At 47.1% G+C, this 19189-nt stretch overlaps 1 pseudogene; it reads right to left on the bottom strand.

Annotated features, from left to right (window-relative positions):
• Window positions 1-6842: 6842 nt before the first annotated feature.
• LOC121463979 lies at window positions 6843-7998 on the bottom strand (annotated as a pseudogene).
• Between the last annotated feature and the right edge of the window lie 11191 nt (window positions 7999-19189).

The following is a 19189-nucleotide window of genomic DNA, read 5'->3' as shown; positions in this document are numbered from 1 at the left end:
AGGGGTTAGGGAGGCAGCTCAGTTGGCAGACTACTTGCCTGGCATGCACAGAGCCTTGGATTTAACCCCTAGCACCACATTAACTAGATGTGGTAGCACCTGCTGTAATCCCAGCAGTCTGGAGGTAGAGGCAAGAAGATCACAAGTTTATCTTTGACTACATAACAAACTAGAGGTAAATCTAGGCTACCTTGTCGAGAGAGAGAGAGAGAGAGAGAGAGAGAGAGAGAGAGAGAGAGAGTCATGTGGGTTGGGGCTGGGGGAGCCTTGATGGATAGTTTCATAGAGATTCACAGGCTGCAGGATCTTCAAAGGCCAGCTCTTTGAGGAACATGGTAGCATTGTGTTGGAAGAGAACAGGTTGATACTGTGCAGGCCAGATTAGTAAGACTTCCCAGCTCATCAGTGTTGTGAACTACCCACCAGAGAAGACTGCTCGGACACAGGTCAAGTTGAAACCAATAGAAAGTCAATATTAGCTGGAGGCCCACTACACTGGGTAATCAAGATTCCAGTGTAGCCCTGAATGTTTCTCTGGGTGAGCTTTTAAGAACAACAACAAAAAACAAAAAACAAAAAAAAAAAACACAAACAAACAAAAAAACACATCTTGGGTTGACATACTTCAGTTAACAAGAACCGTTAGCCAGAAGCTGAACTACAGAAGTCAAAAGGCAAGGGGCAAGGTTAGTACATTTAGAGACTGTCTCAGAACTATGAATGTTAATGGTTAGGTCTTTGTTTTTATTTTGGCAGGTGGTACTGCCTACCTGCTGGGTTTTATGGCCTGCATGGTACTTCCATCTTGGAGTCAATTGTTCTAAGTTGGCCTGTTACAATCAACATTGAAAGAGAAGGTGGCCTAACTCCATGTCTGTAGATCCCACCCCAAGTGTGGCTACTACATTCAGGAGGGAGGAGAAGGAAGGGTGAAGGAGGTCTAAGGACATCCAAGTAGCTTCACCTCTAAATTCACATGGAAAGCAATCCAGGACTCTCACAAAAAAACTGCTTGGGGCCAAAGTCAGATGCCAAAAGATCTTCCTACCCTGCCTGCAATTATCCATCACCCACTTTCCTGCCGCTGGCTAACCGTGATTAATTCCTGTGGCAGCCACAAGAATCATACCTAATGAATTTCTAATGAACTCATTTGGTGTTAATGCGGTGTGTAATTCTGCAGGACACTCATTACGGCTTAGCCTTATTAAGCCTCTAGTTATTGGGAACTACTATGGCTCCAAGCTCAGAAGCAAAGACAAGTAATTATGTAATGCAGGCAGCAAAATTATGGAAAGGATCGAACATATGGAGAATGCCAAGAAGAGGTGTGGCCGTCCTATTTTTTCTCTTTCTTTGGAGTACCTAAAGGTCAAAATGTTTGAGGGGCATTCAAAGGACCGTGTCTACTGAAACACCATACACACACCCCCAACCCTGTCTTCTGCTTAGTCCTGAATCTCTAACGTAAGGAAGGATGCTTTTGCATTTGAAGTGCTATTCCAAGGCTGATACCAGAGTCCACAGGGCAGTCAGAGATAGTATATCTCATCTGATCATCAGAGTGTACCATTTGCTGTTATTAAACCCCTTTGATAGATAAGGAGGTTGAGGTTCACAGAGGTGAGGTGACTGAGTTCCAGTACTCATACCCACTGGAGGCCACGTCGATTCTCTTTCCTGCTCACCTCTTATTTCTTGCCAACTACGATTTTCAAGTATACAGACTCATTGTTCTACCTAGAGCTAACATTAAAGGTTGGAGCCCTTTCTGATAGTTTATCCATGTGTTTTTCTTGCATTGTACATTATTCTACTTTTCTTTTGCTATAACAAAATAACAGAGGCTAGGTAACCTAAAAAGAAAGGAAGACTACTTTGCTCATAATTTTGGATGATCAAAGTTTAAATGGCAAATGAAGTCTTACAAGGGCTTCCTGACTGTATCACGTTATGGAGTAACTTCTGTGAGAGAAAGCTCACATGGTATGAGGGTAATCTAGATGTAGGCATGGTGATACATGTCTGTAGTCCAGCACTTGGAAGGCTAAGACAGGAGAATTGCCAAGAGTTTCAGGCCACTCTGAACTACATAACAATATCTATCTCAAAAATATAAACAGACACCTTTAGTCCCAGCACTTGGGACTCATGTGACTCGCTTGGGCTTCCTCCCAACATGGCAGCCTCAGGATGGCTGGATTCATTCATAGATGGCTCCTTCCTAGGCTTCTTCAAGCATGGGCTCAGAAATGTCAGAGCATTGCTTCCACCACAAATGTACAAAAGGAGGATAGAAGATTTTCTTCTTGACAGATAGTGGGAGAGATACAAGACTCGTTGGCAGCCACCTTTGGAAACTACCGCTGTGAGAATTTGACATCGGGGTAGCTGTCTGAGTGCACTGTGTGTCTAAAAGCATGCATCAAATGGGAGCATGTATATGTGCATATTTGCATGTGTGTATGCACCTGTTGGCTTAACAGGCAGGCCTGTGTGTGCATGAGTGAAGACTGTGTCAGCCTAGACACATAAGGAGAGATGGGCACGTACAGGTTTCTCTGTTGTCCCAAGCTAGGGGCTGTATCATGAGCAGAAAGAAAATGTGTGCAAGCTTAGTAGGGGAAGTTCACGGGGTTGACCCTCATTAGTAGCACTTCTTGGCCGGGATCCCTGAGAGCTAGTCATAGATAATGAAACAAACTAATCAGCAAACTAATCATTACTGGATCTTGTCCTTCCCTAAAAGGCCTTGGGTCCCCAGCCAAGTGGAAGACCCTGCCCTTGTCACCACCCATCAAAACCACCACACCAGCAGTAAAAACGGAGATGTCCACGTCTCTTTCATTTCCAGAGAAACTTCCAGGCCTAACAGCCAGTGGAAAAGCTTTGCCACAGTGACCCCCTTCCTGCCCCACCCATGGTGCTAGTCTTCTGGAAGAGCAGGAAGCCAGAGCTCAAGGCTGCTTGCAGGGTGAGGCCTCCTGCCTGGGGAAGGCTTCTTCTTCATTAACCACTTGTGTTTTGGGATAAGGAAATACAAGGGCGCTGGGTGTGGTCCTGCAGGCCTGCAATCCAAGTACTCGGGATCATAGGTTTGATCCTGTAGACAAGCCAGCTTGGTCTACAGAGTGAGACCCTGGCTAAATTTGGGAAGGAGAAGCAAAAAGACGATGCTTCAACAGATAAAAGCACTCACCACCAACCCTGGTGACCTGAGTTCAATCCCCAGACCCTGCATGGTAGAAGGAGAGAACAGACTGTCACCCACTGATTCTTTTTATTTAAGAAAAAAAATAAGAGGAAGAAAAGTTTAGCATTTAAGAGCACTTGTTCTTTCGGAGGTCTTGGGTTTGATTCCCAGAACCTACATGGTGGTTCCCAACCAATCTATAACTCCAGTAATTACAGCACTTGAGAGGCTACGGCAGAAGGACCACCCTAAGTTCAAGGCCACCCTGGGCTATATAATGGGTCCTTGTATTAAAAAAAAACGGAATAAAAAGAGGAAAGGAGAGATACAATGGCAATTAGTAGCAGTGAAGTAGAGACTTGATCCTTGTGGGAAAAAGGGGGGATTTATTTTCATTTCCGAGATATGATCTCATGTAGCCCAGGCTGGCCTCAAATTTTCTATATAGCTAAGGCTGGCCTTGTCCCTTCTTCTTAGTACTAGGATTATAGGTGTGCACCACCATGTCTCACTTTGCCTATTCTGTAACAGCAAGAAACATGGTATCTGGGAACACCATGCATCATTTTACTTCCATCTGTGAGTCTTTCGGTAGGATCAACCAGGCAAGTGACGCAGCTTGGTCAAAGATGGCTGGCAGAGCTTCCTCTGTGTGGGTTCCGTTAGTCCTCCCGCCCTCCCCCAACCTCTTCCTCCTTTCTACCTGAGCTGGGTTTGAGGGTCTCTCAGGTATGGCCTGGTCAGAATGAAGGCTAGCCCCCTCCCCAGAGGAATCCATGGCACAAAAAGATACAATGTACCTGAGGACAGGCATTCCTGTGCTTTGGCTGGTGCCAAGATCTCTCCCCAAAAGAAGAGCCCAGAGGGGCATTCTGTTTTCTGTGGCCTCTGCCCACAAGGAGAACATTCAGCCTAAGAGTTCAAAGATGAGGATCTATCGCAGTTCTGACACTTCAGCTGGGCAGGCTGCCTGGTCTAGAGACTAACTCCAGCCTCAGCTCTAAGCATTCACATGTGTCCCTCACAGCCCTAACACACTGAGCCTGGAGTTTAAGCAACCTGCCCAAGCTCATTAAACAGCGGAATGAGGATTTCAACCTGTTTTACACCGTATTTCACTTTGGGCTGGAGCCTCAGTTTATTCCTCAGTGAGGCAGAGCTGTCCCCATTTTTCCTCAGCTTTCCAAATCTCAGGAAATGAGGTGTGGGGTAGCCACTCAGTGGAATGTGGAGCCCTTGGGTAAGAAGAGCAGTTCTCCCTTCGGTTCCTCCTGGGCAGGCTTCCCAGGAAGCATCATGGCTTTCTGGCTTTGGGGAGATTCAGATTAAACTGTGAACTCCCTGGTGGGCAGAGAGGTCCCACTGTGGCGTATCTCTGTCCCAGCTATGTCTGACCCTAGGGTTAATCACAGGGTGGGGCCAACCTACCTGGGCCACAGAGATTGAGGAGAAGGGCTGGGAGTCAAGTAGAAGAGGAAAACCCTGCAGAGAGCAGAAAGAAAGAGTGGAGACAGCAAGGAAGAAAGAGGAGAGAGGAAGGAAAAGCCTCAGAAGCAAAACTAGCAAAACGTCCCAGGCAGCTGGCAGCCCTGCAGACAGATGCTGTGAGTTGGAGCCCCCTCTAGTGGTCACCTGGCTGGGGAAGGTGCAAGCCTGGTGGACCTGCTAAGGGTAAGAGGACCATATACTACCCCAGGGAAGCCAGCTGGTAATAGCAACAACCAGATCCCCACAAACGAGCCATAAAGACAGCCGGCAGGAGGAAAGTGCTTTTCTCAGTGTTACACGGAAAGGTGTAAAGAGTCCCCAAGCTTCCTTGACCTGGGACTTCTTCTCATTTGCTTGGAATGACTTCTCCCCTCCTTCACACCCATATTACTGTCTTACTCCACAGAGCAAGATGTGACAATGTGACAATGTGTCAGTGTCATACAGAGCCAAAACACCAAAGATCTCTGGAGACCATCAAGGTGCTTATTCGTTTGTCTACTCAATAAATACACGCTGAATGTCCCGTGTGTGTGTGTGTGTGTGTGTGTGTGTGTGTCAAACTGCAGGCCCTGAGGACACAGTGAAGACAGGCAAGAGCTAGGTTCTGAAGGCAGGGTGGGGGCAGCCTAGGCTATGCAGCGACTCCCTGTGAGACCCTGTCCAAAACAAAAAGAGGGGGTACTGGGGAGCCAGGTGTGTTGGTACAGGTCAGTAATCCCAGTACTCAGGAGTGGGAGCAAGAGGATCAGTAGTTCAAGGTCAGCCTTGGCAAAACAAGACCTTGTTTCAAAAGAGCAGTGGTGATATGTGCCTGTAACCCCAGAAGCAGGAAGATTAATTCAATCATTCAAGGTTAAATTGGGCCATATAGCAAGAGCCTGATCATGAAATAAAAAGACTAGGGGTCGACTTCCTGTTGCCTCTGAGTCAAGATGTAGTACCACTGTCTGCCTGCATGCCGCCATGCTCCACTTTACGATAATGGACTGGACCTCTGAAACTACCGCTGGGGATGCCTGAGAAGTCTGAACCAGGATAAAAGTCAGAGCTCCAGAACTGGGGAGGACGACGGGCGCTTCAGGTTTCCAGGACAAATGCTGAGCAGCAAAGGCTATACATGTACTGCGTATTCACTTGGGCTGGCAAGATGACTATGGGATAAGGACAGAAGTCACCGAGCTTGACAACCTGAGTTTGACCCTCATGACTCACAAGGGACAAAGAGAACTGAACCCTGAAATTTGTCCTCTGACCTCCACATGGAGCAGTGGGACACATGCAACATACCCCATAAAAATCAATAAATAAAATGTAATGGAATTTAAAAGAAAAAAATGGAAGGAAGGAAGGAAGGAAGGAAAAGACTAGGGATGGCTCTCAATGGTAGATTATTTGCCCAGCGCTCAGGGCCTAGCCTAAGTTCTCAGTAAGCAGGAGTACAAGGGAGGTGCACAAATACTTGAAAAGGTCATTTTCGGATTGGGAGGGGGGAAGGACGTGGTCTAACAAGGAAAGTTTGTATGGACACCATGTGGGGAGGATGCAGAAAGGGGGCGAGTAGAGGGGGTTCAGGCAAAGGCTGAACTTGTCCAGAAGCTGGGGCAGTGGGAGCGTAGCATGGTGAGTGTATGGATGGAAGGACAGTGGGGTTGGGGCTCTATAGCAAAAGAAAACCGAGATCAGCTACAGGGAGGATTGTGGACTGTGCACGGCAGGGCTTTGGATTTGCCGCTGAGGACCAAGTCAGCTATCCTACAGCTTTGGGGGTAGAGATGTCCTGTGCAGATTTACACCGACTGTCTGATTAGTTGACCGATTCCTGAATAGGCATGGTGAGCCTGGAATTCACTGTGTAGGCCAAGTTGACCTTGAACTTTGGGGCCTTCCTGCCTCTGCTTCCCAAGAGTCAAGTATTGTGCATACTAGTTTGTTTCCTTTCTTTTTAGAGAAACTCCTCGATAGCCCAAGCTGGGCCTGTACGATGATATAGCCAAGGATGACCTTGAATTCCTAGTCCTCTTGCAACTACCTTGCAAGTGCTTTATGATGGTTTTCGCCCCTAAGGTCTGATCATTTACTTGTTACATTTAAAGATTTGTTATTTATTTTTGGCTGGACTCAAACTTAGAAGTAGAAGAATCCGCTCAGTGAGGACATACTACATAAATCTCTTGGCAATCTGTTCCTGGAGGTTTTCTTTGGCTTCCTTCATTCTCTTGGCCAAAAGTTTAGCATATTCTGCAGCCTCCTCCTTATTTTTCTTGGTGCATTGATTCTTCAGAGCAATAGGCCAGTGTTTGTGTTGCAGGACACATGGAATAACAAGACACTGATTCTTGGGTAGTTTGGTCCTGCGCTTCTTCCTTTCTTGGTTTAAGGGCTTTCTGATTATCATTTTGATGGGTCTCACCTTCTTTAGAGAGGTTGAAAAGCTTTTGGATTTTGCTAGCTCTTTTGGTCCCCAACCTCTGAGGCATAGTAGCATATGTCAGTTAAGGAAAAATCCTTCTCTCTCTGTAATGGCAAAATTGTGCATTTTCCCCGAGGGGCAGTAGCAGGCCCCTGTGGGTAGGAGACCACAGTGGGCCAGAGGAGCAGCTGGTCTCACCACCTGAGGCTTCTGTGGGTCCCAGGTGGATGGGACATGGCAGGTGACTCCCACTAGGAGCCACGGTGGATGAGAGACAGAGATGGATAGGCACACAATGCAGAGTGAGTGGGTTATGGAGGGGAAAGAGGAAAAGGGAAGAAGGGGGAAGAGCAGAGAGAGGCAGAGAGAGAGAGAGAGAGAGAGAGAGAGAGAGAGAGATAGAGAAACAGGGAGAAAGGGGAAGGGGGTGAGAAAAGAGGAGAAACTACCTCTTCGACATGGAAAAGAGAGAACTCAGGCTGGAAGCAGAAGGAAGATCCGACCCTTTGGAGGGGAGGGAGTGGGCAGAGCTTGTCTCTTAAAGGGACAGAACAGACCATTACATTCCCCCCCCCGTTTTTTCACAATAATCAAGTTGAGAACACTCAGATTGGCATCTATAATATTACAGACTTACACTCCCTCTCTCCAGTTCTCTTCGTCTATAACAAAGATGCGCCTGACTCAACAGCAGGCACACTGTGTGGGTCAAGACACCTTAGTTCATGAGGAAACCTTGTGTGTTGTTCCCACCGCCCATGCGGACCACGTGACCCTTCCACTCTTCACCCAGAGCATCAGCAGCTACTTCTGTAGCCATGTGTTTAGTACAGGGCTTACAGTCATCATCCACTTCAATGAGTTCCTGACAGCTGGCAGCTGGAAAGGAGATGCACAGCTGCATCTTAACAGGGCTCATCACCTAGGAGGTGCCATGAAAAAGAGCTGATTCCCATTTTTACCGGGTTCTTGCATCTGCTTTGTGGAGAATAAAGGCTATAACGAGTGAAGGGGAGAGCAGGAAAACCAATGAGGCTCTGTGATCAGGAGTCAAATCTTAAAGTTTTTTTTGTTTTGTTTTGTTTTTAAAGGAGAGAGTTACTTTGGCTCCCTGTTGGAGTAGACACAGTCTGGGGTGCTGGGGAAAGTGTGACAGCAAGAGTTTGAGGCTGAGACAACTAGTTACATTGTGTCTAAAGAGACGTGAATGCTGATGCTCCCTAGTGAATTTAAGAAGCCAGGTGGAGGCTGGGCAAGGTGGCCTTTAATCCCAGCCCTTGAGAGGCAGAGGCGGGCAGATCTCTTTTAGTTTAAGGCTAGCCTGGTGTACAAAGTAAGTTCTAAGACAGTCAGGGCTGTTTCATGGGGAAGCCTTGTCTCAAAATAAAAAACAAAACACAAACAAAATAAAAAAAAAAAAAAACAAGGTAGCCAGGACCTGCAGGGGAGTGTTTGGATGTAGGGGAGCACGGAACAGACTAGGTGATTACCATTCCTACTCTCAGTGGTGGTGGGGGACCACTCAGCATCTCCTAGGTCACTAAAAGGAGGAAGAAGTGTCCAAGGTTCTGGCAGGAGGGAATGGAAACCCACAAGGCTAGAACTTGTGAATGTTCAGGATGTGAAGACCCAGGGACCCTCATACAACTCTCCCTTTGTCTGCTACCATGCTCCCTACACCCACCCCTCTCTCCTCTTCCTCCCTTCCATCCTTCCCTCTGCAGCTCCTCACACACACACACACACACACACACACACACACACACACACACGTTCTGGGGGGGCCTTATCAGGAGGAAGGCAGATGGAGGAACTGCTGTTTCTGTGTTGTGTCCGGAGCTCCCTGCCTTCCACATTCCTCCCTGCTTACTGCGGAGCTCCTCCCCAAACCCACGGTTCACAATGGGAGGCCAATTTGTCTCCCTGGGACCTCTGGCAATTTCTGGAAACATTCGTAGTTGTCATATTGAGAAGCAATCGGTCTGGCACAAAATGGGGCTGTGGGCATCAAGCCTGCTCTGGGCGGGCCCTCAGGACAGAGAATGTCAACAATGCTGAGGCTGAGACCCAGCCCCGGGCTCTGCTGTCACAGCTGGCAGAGGCTGTGTTTCCAGAGGTTCTGCTGCCAGCATGTAGCCATTTCTCAATGGGAGCTGTGCATCCATGCTGTCTTTCCGTGTGAAGTAGGCAGAAGTATTCTCCCTAAGGTCCCCAGACAGGGAGAGGGCTGGAGCCTGGGTTTATAAAGTCTGTGCTTTAGCTGGCCTCTCTCTAGTGAAACAGCTTTTGCGGCTTGTGTCACTGCTCTTAGCGAAGGGACATGCTGTGTCAAGCTATGTGTGTCTTCCTGGCGAGTGCAGTGTGCATAGAAGATAAGAACTGCCTGGGCTGAGGCAGTGTGGGCAGACCTCTGAGATCATCCGTGAGCTCTGGCAGAACCACTCCACAGGGCTGCATAATGGAACACAACACAGGGCTAGGGGATGCCACTCCTACAGGAGCTACCTTATGGGGCTAGTTAAGGATTAGGATGGGGGAAGCATCAGGTTTTGTCTTGGGAGTGAACACATATTGCTTAGTACAAATCTCGGTTTGCTTTCTGTTGCTGGGATAAAAACACTGACCGAAAGCATCTCTGGGGAGAAAAGGGATTTACTTGCTTCCAGGGTATAGCTCAAGAGAAGCTGAGGCAGGAACCAAAGCAGAGACCATGATGGAGTGCTACTGCCTCCTGGCTTGTTCTTCATGGCTCACTCAGCCTGGTCCTCCTGCCTAGGGGTGGTACTGTCCTCAGTGGGCCAATCATAACACATCTATCATTAATCAATACCACAAGCAGGAGGCCCGCCCAGGGGACTTCTTCATAGCTGTTCTGTTCTAAGGAGGAGGAAAAAGAGGAAGATGAGGAGAAGAAGAAATGACCCATTTGATCCTCCTGAAATGTGTATCATCACCAGCCTAACTAAAAAAGAATTAAAAGTAGCAAGAGAAAGGATCGCTATGGGGCTTTTAGATGGAGAGGTAGCCAGGCTAGCAAACATACTGAGACAGGCCTGGGACCGGGGGGGGGGGGGGGGGGGGGGGGGGGGGCTCCGTCTCTCATGTCTTTGTCCCGGACTTCAGAATTCTGCGTATTTGTTCATTCTGTCCACACATACTCAAGCCTACTACGCGCCTAATTGCACTGGGCCTGAACGGCATCCTGCTGGTGTTCCAGCCAGTAGCATCCTAGGTGAGAAAGAGGCCCAGCTGGGGCACCAAGAAAGCATGGGGATTTTTGATGGGACTCAGAAGCCTTGTTGGTGTTGCCATAGCCACCCTCTGCACTCAGACTGTCTTTCAGACAGGCAGTGGTGGGGGCTTATGTTTAACCCCAGCACTTGGGAGGCAGAGAGAGACAGATCTCTGTGAGCTCGAGGCCAGCCTGGTCTACAGAGCTGTTTCTAGGAAAGCTAGGGCTCTTACACAGATAAACCCTGTTTTGAGAAAACCAAACAAACAAACAAACAAACATTTTCAGCAGAATTGGAGCCCATAAGCCATGTCTGGCCTTATTATGTGTGATTGTCACCCGAGTTTCAGCCCAGGACTGATTCTCCATCCCCATAGGTGCCCTGCCGTCTCGGCTGAAGGCACATTATAAGGCAAAATGCCTATTGGATGACTCTGTGCCAAGGTTTGCTCTGCCAGGGAGAGAACAGAGGCAGGGGACATCAGATATGTGTTAAGCACAATGACAGTTACACACAGAAGTGTGCCAGATGTGGCAGATTCCTGGAGAACTGCTGGGGGAGGGAAGAGAAATAGTGGGTACTGGATAGTTCTAGGGATGGGACGAGTACTAGGAACATGGCAAAATGGAAGTGGCCTAAGAGGGCAGGTAGGGGTGGCCAGGAAAACCTGGCCGGGAAGGTATCTAGAGCTATTATCCATATGAAGGCCTGCAAAAAATACAAGGGGTCAAAAGTGAAGAGAGGGGATCTGGCTCCCTGGGGAGTTAGAGGGACAAAAAGGAAACCATTGAGGCTGAGCAAAAGAAATGAGAGTAGGGGGATAGGGCAAGAGACAGGCCAGGTGTAGGTGGCACAATGTCTCAAGGTATATTTTTGGGTTTGATTTCAAATCAGCTAGGAAGAGCTGGACTCAGTGGTGTTATGTCTGTAACCTCAGTTCTTGGGAGGCTGAGGTCATCTTGGGTGCCCTAGCTTGCTTTCTGTTATTGTGAAAAAAAAAAAACACTGACCAACTTGGGGGAGAAGGGCTTATTTCATCTCACAGCTTGCAGTCTGTCTTGAAGGGAAGTCAGGGTAGGGACTTGAGAGAAGAGCCCGGAGGAAGGAAGGAAGGAAGGAAGCACAACCACAAAGGAACCTTGCTTACTGTCTTGTTTTTTTTTTTACGCAATCTAGTACCACCTGGCCACAGGCGGCACCACCCACAGTGCATTGGGCTTCCACATCAAACATTAATCAAGAAAAGACCCCTACAGACTTGACTGCAAGCTAATCTGATGGAGGGTGTTTTCTCAGTTGAGGTCTCTTCTCGGGTGACTCTAGTTTTGTGTCAAGATGATAAAACATTAACCAGGAGGTTGAGCTACACAGCGAGTTCAGAGTCGACACTACAATGCTAAGACCCTATCTCAAAACAAAGCAAAAAACAAACCAAGGCTGGGAGGGCTGGAGAGATGGCTCAGTGGATGAGAATGCTTGCTGTTTTTCCAGGGGATCTGAGTTAAGGTCTCAGCACTCACATTGGGCAACTGGTACTCACCTGGATAACTCTCCTTCCAAAGGATCCCCACACTTTCCTGGCATCCACGGGCTCCTAAACAAATGTAGTGCACATAAACACATGCAGGTACACACACATACATATAAATACCAATTTTATGTTGTTTCTGAGACAGGGTCTTGCTATTTCAGCTCTAGTTGTCCTGGAACTTGCTATGTAGATCAGGCTAGCCTTAAACTCAGAACTGTACTTGCCTCTACCTCCAGAATGCTGGCATTAAAGGCATGTGCCACCACACCCAGCTAAAAATAAATTTTAAAAAACCCAGTATGTATTTTTAAACCTAGGAAAACCTGCATGATTTGAGGCAGTGTTGTGCAATGGTCCAGCTTCTTTTCAATTTGATACAAGAAATGGAATTCTCAGGCATGTTGAGCACACATTACCAACAAACTACACCTCTGCCCCTGATTTAGGATATTCTGATTTAGAATATCAAAATAAAGCCAGGTGATGATGGCACAGGCCTTTAATCTCAGCATTTGGGAGGCAGAGGCAGTTTAATCTCTGTGAGTTTGTGGTCAGCCTGGTCTACAGAGTAAGTTCCAGGACAGCCGGGGTTAACATAGAGAAAACCTGTCTCAAAAAAGTGAAAAAACAAAACACACAACAACAACAAAAAATTAAAAAGAAAGGAAGGAAGAAAGAAAAAAAATCAGAATATCTGGGGATAAAATACCAAACTGCTTGTCAGAGAACTTGCTTAAAATGTATGAGGTCTTGGGCTCCATCCCCGGTTCTGCAAAAGGTGGTACAGGGGAGGGGTGGGGTGCCGGAGAGATGGTTCAGTGACTATTTTAAAAATCTAAAAAGAGAAAATACCAACAAATTAAAAACCCTTTGTTCTGATGTCAGTTTCTTCCCTATAAAATGGGGTCACATCATTTTCTCCCCTTCAGTTATCCAAGACAGGGTTTCTCTATATAACAGTTCTAACTGTCCTGAAACTCGCTTTGTAGATCAGGCTGGCCTCAGACTCAAAGAGATCTGCCTGCCTCTGTCTCCCAAGTGTTTGGATTAAAGGCATGTGCCACCACTGCCCGGCTGGGACTACATCATTTTTAATCTCATTTACCCAAGATGACTGAGGTAGTGCATAACAGGAACTAACACAAGTAGCTGTCTCATCATAAGTGCTTAAGAAATGGGGCAAGCCTGGCCTGGTAGTGCCTATCTGTAATCCCAGCACTTAGAAAGCAGAAGCAGGTGGACTGCCATCAGATCAAGGCCAGCCTAGGCTGCATAGCAAGATCCTATCTTGAAAAGCCAAAACAGAAAAAAAGCAAAGGGAAAAGAAAAGGGATAAAGGCGGGGCCTAGGTCCCTTGCTATGCCCCAAGTTTCCAGGTTCTGCTGAGGGTAGACACAGCAACAACCAGCAAAATAGCAATGTATGTACATAGCAACAAAATAGCATTGTATATACACCAGCAACAAAATAGCATTGTATGTACACATCAACAATCAGTAACAAAACAGCATTGTATATACACCAGCAACAAAATAGCATTGTATATGCACAGCAACAACCAGCAACAAAACAGCATTGTGTACTCAACCCATTTGTTGCTGACTTCATCCATCCCCTTATACCTGTGGGATAGCAGCAGCCTTTTTGGAAGGTGTTTTTACTTTCTGTTTATTTACTTATTTTTGTTTGTTTGCTTGTTTATATGAGAGAGTCTCACACACCCAGGCTGGCCTCAAATTCCCTAAGTAGCAGACGACTTTGAACTCCTGATCTTCCTTCATCCCTTGGTGCTGGCATTACAGGCAGGTGCCACCATCACCTTGTTGTCAGCCAGCTAGTTGTTAGCAACTTATAGATAAAGAGCTCCAGGAAGGCTAAGAGACCGGTTCTACACTCCAGAGCACAAAGTCAGGTTCCAGTTTTAATACAACCTGGTAGCTAGGAGTGGTTTTTAAGGTTTTGTGATGGATGGGAAAATAAAAAAGTAAAATTTCTCGGCCTTTAAAAAAAAAAAAAAATTTATTTATTAATTATTCTGCTTACATGTGTCCCACCAGGCCAGAAGAGGGCACCAGATCTCATTACAGATGGTTGTGAGACACCATGTGGTTGCTGGAATTGAACTCAGAACATCTGGAAGAGCAGTCAGTGCTCTTAACCTCTGAGCCATCTCTTCAGCCCCCCTCCCCCTTTTTTTAGACAGGGTTTCTCCATAGCTTTTGGTTCCTGTCCTGGAACTAGCTCTTCTAAACCAGGCTGGCCTCGAACTCACAGAGATCTGCCTGCCTCTGCCTCCCGAGTGCTGGGACTAAAGGCGTGCGCCACCACCGCCCGCCCTCCCCCCCTTTTAAAGTAAATTTCTCGACCCTTGGGCATTTTAGGAATCAGATGGCATTGCCAGGTGTGGTGGAGTTCACGGTAATCTCAGCATTTATGAAGTGGAGTCAGAGCCAAGCATGGTGGCACACGCCTTTAATCCCAGCACTGGGCAGGAGAGGCAGGCGGATCTCTGTGAGTTCGAGACCAGTCTGGTCTACAAAGCAAGTTCCAGGACAGCTAGGGCAGTTACCCAGAGGGACCTTGTTTTGAAAAACAAGAAGAAGAAGAAAAAAGACTAAGTGGGGGCAGCATTAGGAGTTAAAGGTCAGCCTTGGCTATATGGGACCTGCCTCAAAAAGTCTAAATTAAAAGGGCTGGGTGTTGGGGGCTGGAGAAGAAGGCTCAGTGGTTAAGAGCACTGTTTATTCTTCCAGAGGACACTGGTTCAATTCCCAAGACCCACATGGCTGCTAACAACTGTCTGTAACTCCAATTCCGAGGGATTCTACACCCTCTTCTGGCCTGTATGGGCACTGCATGTATATGATATATGGCTATCATGCAGGCAAACACCCACATAGATAAAATAATTTTTTTTTTTAAATTAAGGTGCCAGAGAGATGGCTCAGCAGTAAAAAGCACTTGTTTTTGCAGAGAACCCAGGTTCAGTTCCAAATACCACATGGTGGCTCACAACCATCTGAATCTCCAGTTCCAGAGGATTTGATACCCTGTGCTGACTTACGTGGGCACCAGGCACTCATGTGGTACACATACAAACAGACAGGCAGGCAGGCAAACAAAACACTCACACATAAAATAAATCTAAGAAGCAATTTTAAGTCACAATTAAAAGTATTTAGATTCAGGGCTGAAGAGATGGCTCAGAGGTTAGGAGCATTGCCTGCTCTTCCAAAGGTCCTGAGTTCAATTCCCAGCAACCACATGGTGGCTCACAACCATCTGTAATGAGATCTGTGCCCTCTTCTGGCCTGCGGGCATATACACAGACAGAATAGTGTATACATAATAAATAAATAAATAAATATTTTTTTAAAAGTATTTAGATTCAGCTTCCATAGACAAAGTATTGTGGGAATTCAGTCACACTTATTCATTTATACTTTACCCAGCCACTTTTATTATGGCAGAGTCCAGTCAGCACGAAGAGACTGTGAACAACAAGTAAAGCTCAAAACATTTCTTCTCCAGCCCCTGAAAGCGAAAGGATAAGTGAGGAGACTAAATGAAAAAGAAATAAAAAAGACAGAACAACGTGACTGCTCCTAGGTATGGTGGAGGAGAAAGTTTATTGTAGATAAAAGAGGGAACATAGCCAGAGGCAGGGACAGCTGGGAGAATCCAGAATAAATCAGACTGAGATGGGTCCTGTTGGGGAGAGAGGGGAGGAGGGGAACCAAACTAAGAGGCCAGGACAGGGAACGAAAAGGCCAAGTAACAAAAATGGCTGGGTTATATAGGAAAGGGCTGCTGCAGTCCTTGGGCTGGAGAAGTTTGGGGTAGGGGACAGTGTATGCCAGCCATACCCTCTAACAGGTAAAGACTGAAGGATGCTGGGGTAACCTGGCAGCAAGGTCCGCTTTGGTATGCTAATGGGCACCTCAGTTAGCCATTTGTCCTGAGTTTGAAACCTAACAAGGATGTTGTCTGAGATGACCCAGTGTCCAGCAGAGACTCTGGAGGAGAGAAGTCGCTAAGGCAGACCAGGAAAGACACCATGGGATTGGTTCAAGTAGGACGGACCTTCAGAAAAGCAAGCGCGGTTCAACCCCCTCCCATTAAATAAGAACAGCTAAAGCTGCAGCATGCCAGGGACCACACAGAAGGTGGCGGACAGCAGGCTCTAGATGCTGTCTTCCCTCTAGCTGGGGAGACAGACAAGCTGGGGGACCTAACCTGGGAGTCATAATGTGCAGTCCGCTAAGCTTCACACCCCTGCAGCCTCTTTTGTTCAGCTGTGATTTCTCCACGAGAAAGGGGAGGTGCCTGCAAAAGCTGCCTCCCTGCCTTTCATCTTAGCTCTTGGCACAGCACCCACTGTGACTCTGGAGATAAGTCGTTGGCTTCTGCAGTCAGCTTGTTACCTGGGCTCAGAGATTTGCAAAGACTCCCCCTCCCCGGGCTCAGTCCCTTCAAAGACGCAAAAGACACACTCTGCTTCTCAGGACTCTGAGGCAACATTTATCTGCTTTGGGAAGATAAAGAAAATCCTAGAAACAGCGGGAGAGCAGCCCAGAACAGTCTGTGGCTGCTTTCCTCGCCTCCATTCTGGCCTCCCACCTGCTGTGATCCAACAGAATCCAGACAGTTTCCTGGTGGAATGAATGGAGGGTGCTACCCTGGAGGAATTCTGGAGCCTGGGGAGACAATGGAAATAATCGGAAAAGTCCAAATCCTGGCTCTCTCTCTCTCTTTTTTTTTCGAGACAGGGTTTCTCTGTGGCTTTGGAGCCTGTCCTGGAACTAGCTCTGTAGACCAGGCTGGTCTCGAACTCACAGAGATCCACCTGCCTCTGCCTCCCAAGTGCTGGGATTAAAGGCATGCGCCACCATCGCCCGGCAAGGCTCTCTTGTTTGTAATCCCAACACTCAAGGAGTCAGAGATACAACAAGCAGTAGGACATTGTTCCAGAATAAAACAGAACAAAAACAGAATTGTTTTTAAGGGAGTGGCTAGGAACTGGTCCCCACAAAGTTCTCGTGTTACTCAGCACCCCCAGATAGATCTGTATCCTGGCTCCACCCTCACAAACCATCCTTGTAGGGTGTCCTTGGGAGCTCACCTTTAATCCCAGTACTAGGGAGGCAGGGACAGGCAGATCTCTGTGAGTTCAAGGCCAGCCTGATCTACAAAGCAAGTTTCACGAAAGGCTCTAAAGTTACAGAGAAATCCTGTCTTGGGGAGAAAAAAAATATAGAAACCCTAACTAAGCCTAGAGTAGGCAACCTTTAGCCAAGAAGCCTCTTGCAGGCAGGAGGCTGGACTGGCAGTTTGGATGTTTTGGTCACTTTTCAATTGCTCTGAGCACCCTCTAGATCCAGTAATCACTGCAACCGAAGCCCCCCTCCTCCAGAAGACACTAGTCATAACCACCCCAGACAACTATGTAGGCCCTCCAGGCAAGGCAAGCCTGGAGAACCTTAGGTAACCTTTGACCTTTCAGTCTCAAAATGGGAGGAGAAGCATCTCCTCTCTCCACAAGAAGTCATTGATTCACCAATCAGGATTACAGCTGGAGAGATGCCTCAATTGGCAGAGTTCTTGCCTAGCGTTCATGAATCCCTGGGTTTGAATCCCAGCAATGTATGAACCCTGATACTACAGCTCATACCAGTAATCCCAGTATTGCAGAGTGGAGGTAGAAGGATCAAACATCAAGGTTGACTTTGGTTACATATTGAGTTTCAGGACAGCCTGGGCTACATAAGAGCTATCTCAAATATATAGTTGCGTATATATAGATATAGATATTTGTGGAGGCCTAAAAATGTGAGCCTATTTCTACCTTGTCTGAAGCTAAGAGAGTTTCAGCTTGCTCAAAGTTGTTAACGGCAATCATGACTATACACCCTGACCTCAAGTGTGGTTACTTGGTGTTTTGGACATTAAGATAGCCTATGGAGGTAAATCCACTCCACCTGACCAAAGATCAGTGAATTCAAGCCTACTTCTGCTCCCTCTTTTGAAATAAGAGGTTTGACCTAGGGAATGGCTGCCTTCGGAATACCTGGTCCAGGATGAGTTCATTGCCTAAACAACAGAACGTTCTTCTCAAGAAATAATGGCTTGGGCTGGCGAGATGGCTCAGCGGTTAAGAGCATTGCCTGCTCTTCCAAAGGTCCTGAGTTCAATTCCCAGCAACCACATGGTGGCTCACAACCATCTGTAATGAGATCTGGTGCCCTCTTCTAGCCTGCAGGCATATATGCAGGCAGAATATTGTATACTAAATAAATAAATATAAAAAAAAAGAAGAAATAATGGCTAGATGTCTCAAAGTATTGAAGCAAGTAACTGTTCTGGTTGTCCTTTGAATCATGTTAAAGCAGCCTTTTGTCCCCCCCCCCCCCCCTTGTACTAGGGAATACAAGTGTATGGGAAACTAAACATGGGCGAACTCAGAACTCGGAATTCAGTATTCAGGATCTGCCGAGTTGCCCACCCGACACTATCCTGTGTCTCTGTGATTCTTTCTTATCTCTGTTCCTCCTACCTAACATCCTCTAACCTGGACCGCGTGAACCTGCTCTGAGCTCTGAGCTTACCTCATAAGCCAGTCAGAGAAAAGCTTTGAGAAATGGCTCCTCTCTTTCCGCCACTGGCTCTCAGGATTGAACTGTTATGAGGCTTTGCCTGCTGAGACACCTTAACAGTCCTGTTGGGCTTTTTGTTTGTTTGGTTTGGTTTTCACTTTGAAGCAGACTTTGTCTCTTTCCCCGAGATCTCTCTTCCTCGCATCCTGACCTTCTCAGCCCCTATGATATCCTTTCTGTGCCACCCTAGTAAGAAACAAGCCTCCTGGATCTGAACAATTGCTATAGTCTTCTCCTCTTTGCAGACTCCACAGAACTAGCCTTCAGGCACCCACCTTCCCCACACTGGATCCTCAGCCTCCAGACACACCCCACTCTGCACACTTCCCCTAACACCTCAGGCTTTCTATGCACATCTGTATCACCATGGCTAATACTTGCAATACTCACGATCTCCAGGATAAAATCCAGACTCCAGTCGCTTGCCAAACATAGCCCCCATTTCTTTCCAACCACCGCTTGGTCTTATTGGCTGGTCATCGCCTTCTTATTTCCTTCTGCATACAGACATCTTTTTCTAAAATATTCAGCCCTCCTTTCTTTCCTTTTTGAGAGAGAATAGCATGGATTCAGGCTAATCTTAAACTCATTAGGTAGCTAAGAGTGACTTTGAGCTCCTAGCTCTCTTCCCTCCTCCTGGGATTTTCAGGCTTGGGTCGTAGTGCCTGGTGTTGTGGT

Source organism: Microtus oregoni, unplaced genomic scaffold (genome assembly GCF_018167655.1).
Source record: "Microtus oregoni isolate MIOR12 unplaced genomic scaffold, Mior012 000027F_ref0000203, whole genome shotgun sequence".
Taxonomy (NCBI): domain Eukaryota; kingdom Metazoa; phylum Chordata; class Mammalia; order Rodentia; family Cricetidae; genus Microtus; species Microtus oregoni.
Note: the sequence above shows the minus strand (reverse complement) of the source record. Positions and strands in the feature narration are given on the sequence as shown.